Raw genomic sequence first — 7,899 nt, 5'->3', positions numbered from 1 at the left:
AGAGGCACAGTCCGGGCTGGAGGCTTCAGGGCAAACAGGAGGAGTAGGTATAGGATGTGTGTCTAGAGGGGCCACTGGGACCAGAGCTCTAGGGAATTGAGGTCAGCAGGGGCTTACCTACCATTAGGCACCAGGGACCCACTCAGCAGTAAAGCAGGATCAGATTCACATTTCAGGACTATTGCAGGGAAGGGCAGTGCCAGCTGGACCTGGGGACCCAGACAGGAGACACTCACTCGTTTTGCCCTCCCCCCAGACGTGGAGCCTCCCCAAAGGTAAGACAAGGCCTTTCCTGTTTCCTCAATACCATGCCATGGCCGATCATGAAGCAGGAGATGGATAAATATTAAGATTTACCAAATGTATACATGAATGCAGGTGTCAAGTACACGTTTATTTAGACCAATATTTTCCAAAATAAATTCCCAAACCAGAAGATCAGTTTCTCAAGAAAGGACAAACATGCTACTTATTTACTTACTACCTCTCTGGGCTGGTCCTCCCGTACGTGATCTTGTCCAGTTTAACATAATAACCCTCCCATTTCCACTTGACAAATTCGAAAGCTCAGACTCAGTGAGTTCACCATTTTGTCAGAAACGTTAAATGTCGTGGTGGGGACAAAATTCAAAACCAGGCATTTTTAAAATATCAAGTACACTGTTCTTTCTACCAGAGCACACACCTGCCTGTAAAAAAGAGAATATTCAGGCATTCAGGAGAAGTATGTTCTGTCTTTCCACTGTGGGGTGTGAGTGTGTTCACCAGCCATCCTCTGAGATTTTCCGTTGAACGGTTGTATAAACGGAGGTGGTTCAGCCCTGCAGGACTCATGGGAGGCCTCGCTCGAGGTGTCATCAAAGATAAAACCAAATGCACACCCCAAGGCCCCTGGCAGGCTTGGTTTGCTGGGAGCAGAGGCCGCTTGGCTGGGGGAGCATGGCTGCTCCAGTGGGTGTCTGCAACTGGTTTCCAGCTGGAATGTTTTTAAATAAAGTGATTTGCCCTCTGAACATGTGTGTTTCCAACTCATCTCCTTTCCAAATAGAATATGTCATCACCAAGGAATGATAAATCACAGTGAAGTCCAAATGAAAGGGGTCGCTCGGGCCCCTCTTGGCCACTCTGCAGGGCTGTCATTTACTTAGCTCGGCACTCAAGCCCTCTGCAAACTTGACTTTGCCGCCTCTCCTAATTCACATGACAGGGAGCTGCAACACACGAGGTTACCCTCGTGTCTTTCAAACACAGCCCTCGCTTTTCTGGCTTTGCTCACTCTGTTCTCTTCTTTGCTCTGTGGTTGTCTGTTAAACTCCTATTTGTCACTCAAGGCCCAATTCAAATGTCCCCTTCTCTGCCATCTTTTTATTCTATCATCAATCTGTCTCTCTGTTCCAGCCCCTGTCCCACTATGCATGATCTGTTTTCTTCTGTCTCCCCTACACAGCCTCACTCCTTCCCGTGGTCACAGAGGACAGCTTCAGTTCAATTCAGTCACTCAGTCATGTCTGACTCTGCGACCCCACGGACTGTAGCACGCCAGGCCTCCCTGTCCGTCACCAACTCCCGGAGTTCACTCAAACTCATGTCCATTGAGTCGATGATGCCATCTAACCATCTCATCCTCTGTCGTCCCCTTCTCCTTCCTTCGGTCACTCCCAGCATCAGGGTCTTTTCATATGAGTTACTTCTTCACATCAGGTGGCCAAAGTTTTGGAGTTTCAGCTTCAGCATCAGTCCTTCCAATGAACACCCAGGACTGATCTCCTTTAGAATGGACTGGTTGGATCTCCTTGCAGTCTGAGGGACTCTCAAGAGTCTTCTCCAACACCATAGTTCAGAAGCATCAATTCTTTGGCACTCAGCTTTCTTTATAGTCCAACTTTCACATCCATACATGACTACTGGAAAAACCATAGCTTTGACTAGATGGACCTTTGTTGGCAAAGTAATGTCTCTGCTTTTGAATATGCTATCTAGTTTGGTCATAACTTTTCTTCCACAGCTTCAGTGAGTGACTATTGAATACTGAGTGAATAGTGTCGCGATGGGAACGCCTGCATGGCTGGGATGGGGTGGGAAGCAGAGGAAGGAGGGGTCCATTCCCAGTGGGAAACTCTATGACACGTGTGACTCAGATATTTGAAAATGTTGGAATGCCTGCATGGCTGGGATGGGGCGGGAAGCAGAGGAAGAAGGGGCCCCTTCCCAGTGGGAAACGCTATGACACATGTGGCTCAGACATTTGAAAATGTTGTTCAAATCCTCCCCACTTCAGCCGCCATTTACCAAAGCCAGCTCTTCAAGGTTTGAGTTATTGGACGGAGCAGGCAAACCGAGGAGCAGAGGTGCGTTTTAAAATGATTTACCTGCTCATAGAGAGAGGCTGGGGAGGAAGGTTAAAGGATCCAGGATTCATTAGCACAGGAAAGGCGGAGCAGAGGGGGCTCATCCTGGAGGTGAGGAGCCTCCTTCACAGGCGAGCCCAGCCCCCAGGCAGGCAGCGTGAAGGCACCCTGGGGGGTGCAGACCAGCCTCCTCTGGGGGGCTGTGTCTCCTCCGTGGAACATCTTCCCTCGCCATGCCCCTCCAGCCTCGAAGCGGAGCTGTAGAGAGAAGCCTGAGGACCAAGTTTACATCCTGAGCACCGCTTATCAACAGGACAACGAGCCACTGTCACATCCTGCTGCAGGGATGTGCTCCTAACGGCTAGTTTTCTCCCATCTCCTCCCATCCCTCAGCCCCCACCCACCTCTCCTTCCCACTGAAGATGAACAGGGCAGCCGCCAAGCCCCAGAGGTTGTCCCTGAGGGCCAGGGCAGAGAGCACCATAACGTCTTCCTGGGACCCCCCCTCAAGTAACAGGCATCCACCTTCTCTCCGTGCACACACACCTGCACACACCTGTACACACCTGCACATATACCTGCACACATCTGTACACACACCTGCATGCACTCACCTGTAGACACACCTGCACTCACCTGTACACACACCTGCACACACCTGTACACACACCTGCACACACCTGTACACACACCTGCACAAATCTGCACATGTGTACACATACCTGTACACATACCTGCATACACCTGTACACACACCTGCACACACATGGACATGCTACTCCCCAACTCACCAAACTCCCCTATGACTTACCTGTGTCCCGTCTAGACCAGAAGCTCCCCAAGGGCAGGCCCTGCCTCTCCTTTTCTGTGTTCTCCCTGCCCTGTATCCGATGGACATCAGTACATATTTGATGAATAAACTAACCAGTGCAAGGGATGAACATTTTCTCCATGGTGGCTGCATGGTGGTATTCGATGGTTCTGTGAGAACAAAAGCTACGTTAAAAACTTTTAGAAAAGGAGCCAGAAAGTGGAAGAGGCAAGATAGTTGGTCTCTAAATCCCATGGCCTTTGGGGTAACATCTCAGAAAGAGTTTCTGGGGCTGAAAATAAGGATTTTTCCCCCTGCATGACCCCCATGCCCCTCCCCAATAGAAAAGCCAGCCTTCTAGGTCCCAAGCTCTGGAGGCCTCTGTTACAGGCCCCCAAGTCCCCTCCTCCCTGTCCTTGGTTTCCTGGGGACCCTAAGTCTGGAGGAGGTTAAAGAGAAGGGGGACCTCGGAGGCTACGGAGGGTTGGAGAGCCAGTAGGGGGTCAAAGGACTATGGGGTTCTGAATCTGCTGGAAGACCGTCACCTTCAGGAGGGCACATCCAGGGAGGCTGGCCTCAAGGTCCCAGGCCCCAGGCGGCAGGCTCAGAGGCAGTGGGGCCTCAGGGTGGGCTGTGCAGCTGGGCCAGGGGATGTCTCAGCCTGACCCAGTGTGGATTTTACACATTGTGGGTTGGGGAGGGCCCAGGAATAACTGACAGTGCACGCCCCGCCCCGCATGGCAAGTGGGAGGAATTTGCTTTAGGAACACACACATCACGATTGTGCCCGGCACAGGCAACACACGAGGCCCTTTCCTGAATAGACGGGAGGCCACTGAGGAGCGGGGCCCTCGCTGGGACAACACTTGGCGAGAAGCAGGGTTCGTGTCTCTCCTTCCCACTCTGCAGCCACCACCCTACCCAGCAGCAGGGCAGGCCCACCTTCCCAGTCTGAGTCTGTCTAAACTTGAGAATTTCTAGAAATGTTAGCAAACTCCCCCTAGAACTACTTTCCCCGTCCCACTCCAGAATCCCAGAGTGTCTCTGGAGGAGGTTTCCTGCCCCCCTCTCTGATCCTCGCCTGCTTCTGGAGCCCAGGGGTGGCAGGTGGTGGACGGCACTCAGGAGCCCCTCCATCTACCCAAGGCCACGCAGGCTCTCAGCAGTGGGCCAGGATTCGGCCCCTGTCTCCAGACTCCCAGTTCTGGCCCGTCTTGCTGCCCTGGCCTTGACTGCTGGGCAGAGATGAGGCTGCTCCAGAGAGACCAGTGAGCTGAACCAAGTGGGATGAGGAGGTTGCAGAGGGCACTTAGCTTCCCAGCTCTGGGCATCATCTGCTAGTTACCCTTCCCACTGGTCTTCCCATGCAGGCGGGTCGTCTGTGTCTGTATCCTGGTGAGAAAGGGCATTAGTCAAAACAGGAAGCAGTAAGGGGTGCTTGGAGGCCCCAACATATGGGTGTTGACAGTCAATGACCCAAATCTTCCCTGAAATTGTGTGCATGTGTTAATCATTCAGTCGTGTCCGACTCTCTGCACCTCCATGGACTATATAGCCTGCCATGCTCCTCTGTCCATGGGATTCTCCAGGCAAGAATACTGGGGTGAGTTGACATGCCTTCTTTCAGGGGATCTTCCTGGCCCAGGGATCGAACCCACGTCTCCTGCATTGGCAGGTGGATTCTTTACCATCTGAGCCACCAGGGAAGTCCCTGGAACTAGCTGCCCAGAACTCAGTGCCAAGAGCCGTGGGTGGGTGGCGCTCAGACACCAAAGGTAATGCCCTCACTCCAGGCAGCACCCCCACCCCAGTGAGCAAACCCATGACATAAAAGCTCATGTACATGTGACTCTGGCAGAAAGGGGCCAAGTAAAGCCTCCAAGCTGGGCGTGGTGGGTGTTGGCAGCCCAGCGGTGGTGAACGGTGGTGACAGGATGCCTCGTTTCCCCGGCAACGTCGTGGAGCCTGTTCCACAAATACCAGTCAGTGGGTGCCACAGCTGGCGGCCCAGAGGATTGAGGTCTGACGCCCAAGTCTGCCGGCTGCCACCAGGCGCAGAGGGCCCTGGCCACCTCCTCAGCGGCCGCCCCTGTGGCTTGGTTCTGCCTGTATTTATTCTGTCATTCAGCAAACCTCTCACATCTCTGCACCCACATCTGGGCATCTTGGGCATCTTGGTACAATCTCTGCTGAGACTGTCCTTTCTCTTCCGAGTGGTGAGCTCCTCCTTCAATCTTAAGGTCCACTTCAAATAGCCCTTGTTTGGTCACATGACCACCGTGAGACAAGCTCAAGACAGTTGGTGGCAAAGATGGGCCTCATTCAAAAGGCTTCAAGGAAGCTCAAGCTGAGCAGATCAGAACAGGAGGGGAACAGTTGGTCAAGGACAGGACTTCTGGGTGAATAAACAGTTAAGACTCTCCATCAGCTGTCTTAAGGACTTCCCTAGTGGTCCAGTGGTTAAGACTGCCTTCTAGTGCGGAGGCATGTATTCCATCCCTGGTCAGGGAGCTAAGATCCTATGTGCCTCACAGCCAAAAAACCCAAAAACATGAAACAAGCAATGTTGTAACAAATTCAATAAGACTTTTAAAATGGTCCATATATTAAAAAAATTTCTTTTTAAACTGTCTTTAAAGGCATTGCAGAAGGAACACTGTCTTGCCCTGACCAGATGGCCTGGGACAAGCCCCTTTCCCTCCCCACACCCCAGAATCCCCTGTCCTAAAATGGGGACACTGAAGAAGGTAATTCTTAAAGGCCTTCCAGCCCTGACAGCTTCATGAGTCTGATTCTGGAGTTCCCTTTCCCCTCTCTCTGAGGGTTACCGACCTTCCGGGGGAGCTTACGTCCCACTTGTCCAACTCCAGGCCGGCCTCTGTCCCGCTGGCCTCAGCCTGAGGTGGGGTTGGCTCCGCTAGGTTTTCTAGTGTGGGCTCACCAGCAGGCTCTCCCCAGTCTGCCTGGGGTCTCTGCCACTCCTACTCGCACCCCGCCAGGATTTTCTCAAGGACCTACGACAGCTACGTACTTCCTTCCTTCTCAGATTCTCTTCAAACTGCTTCCCTGACCTCAAAAGGATCCCACTATTTCTGGGGTGGAAAAACCCCTGTGTGGTGAACTCCACGCCCTGAGGCTTCTAGACTTTGCTCATATTGTTAAAACCAGACTACCTGGGAAAGATGGCAGATTGAACATCTAGTCTCATCCCTCCCAAACCCCACCAGAGCTGCAGTAAAGAGAGTCACATATGTGTGTGCACGCGCACACACACACACACACACACACACACATATGCACGCACGCACGCCAGGGGAGCAGACCACAACAATGTTTGAGAAGCTAGAAGGCAAGTGGAAGAGTGGAACTAACTTCACGGATCCCCAAAAGTGAAATCTCAAACCCACAGCGAAGAAAACTGAGAACCAACCAGTGGAGAGAGAACTCTCAAGGAACCAGAAGTATCTGACCTTTTGGAACTCAGGGTAAAGGAGTGGCAGAAATGAAAAGGATAACCTAAAGTAGCCAAAGAAAGAGGTGGGTCCTGAGGTCCCCTCCGCACCTCACTGATGGACTCTTGCCCTCTCCCATTGCAGGGGAGATAGGAGATGTACACCCTGGGAAAGGGCAGAGAGTGACCCTTTGGTCCGGAGGCTCCAAGATCTCATCACAAACTTAAGAATTAAGTAAATGTGCAAATTCCGAATGCCATGGCCTGTCCCCACACCTCCTGCCTGAAGCAGAGAGCTGAGTCTTTGCCCTGGGGGTGGAGGTGGGGTGAGGAGGGACCGGAAATGTCTTCTCTGGAGAAAGGAGCCCTGGTGAGCGGTGGCTCTCACCTGTTTGTTCAGATCTCACCACTCCCATCACCATGACATTTCAGGACACTGCCACGTTTCAGGACACTGTGGCCAAGAGAAGTTTCTGCCAGCTTCCGGGAGGGGAAGCAAGCTGCCTTCACAAAGGGAGGCACAAGTTTGGGTTCTTACAGAGACACTGGAAGCTAGAAGACCCTTCAAAACTCAAGAGGTGGTGGGTGGTGATATGATCTAGAATTCTGTAAACAGTGAAACTCTTCGTCAGATGAGAAGTTAAAACACAGAACGTTTCCAGACACACAAGAATTCAAAAATACCCAGAGAACTCCCTTCTCAGAAACCTCTAGAGAACGTGGTCCCTCTTAAAAGGAGGATTAACCCAAGAAGGAAGAGGCCGCCGGGCCCAGGAAGCAGGTGACTCGATACAGAAGAACAACCAGGGGAGTTTCCCCAAAGAGGCCAAGACAGAGGTCAGGCAACAGCTGAGCTCCAGACATGGGGCGAGTAAGTGCTGGGGTGACGGGCTTCTCCGTGAAGATGAATCCAAGAGAGCCCCAGACACACCTAAATGTCTCAGGAGGGCCTTCAGCAACTGGCAAAATGCCTGGAGTGGAATTGGCAATAAACACACAGAAAATCAGGCTATGAAACAAGACAGTGATTAACTTCGAGCATAACTGCACTCTGTAAAGAAGGAAAAAGAGTCATAGCTCACCACATATTTTTTTAGCTATAGAAAGTGTCTCTGTGGTCTAATAATATTAAGAGTGGCTTGATCTATGCAAAATTGTATCACAGGTCAATGGGGAAGAGCGAGTGTGGGGAGGGCTCCCATGTCTGGGTGGAGCAGTGGGTGGTGAGTCAGGAGACAGTGTCCAGGCTGGAAAATGAAACAGTGAGTGTGCATGTGTGTGTCTGAGGC

At 51.9% G+C, this 7,899-nt stretch overlaps 1 long non-coding RNA gene across 1 annotated transcript; it reads right to left on the bottom strand.

Moving 5' to 3' along the window:
* Nucleotides 1-373: 373 nt before the first annotated feature.
* LOC138435459 (uncharacterized) lies at nucleotides 374-3,888 on the bottom strand. The gene is made up of 2 exons (XR_011255113.1): nucleotides 3,160-3,888; nucleotides 374-2,620 (listed from the first exon to the last, which is right to left on the bottom strand). It is a non-coding gene; the product is annotated as an uncharacterized lncRNA (long non-coding RNA).
* Nucleotides 3,889-7,899: the final 4,011 nt, after the last annotated feature.

Source organism: Ovis canadensis, chromosome 3 (assembly GCF_042477335.2).
Source record: "Ovis canadensis isolate MfBH-ARS-UI-01 breed Bighorn chromosome 3, ARS-UI_OviCan_v2, whole genome shotgun sequence".
NCBI classification, from domain to species: Eukaryota; Metazoa; Chordata; class Mammalia; order Artiodactyla; family Bovidae; genus Ovis; species Ovis canadensis.
Note: the sequence above shows the minus strand (reverse complement) of the source record. Positions and strands in the feature narration are given on the sequence as shown.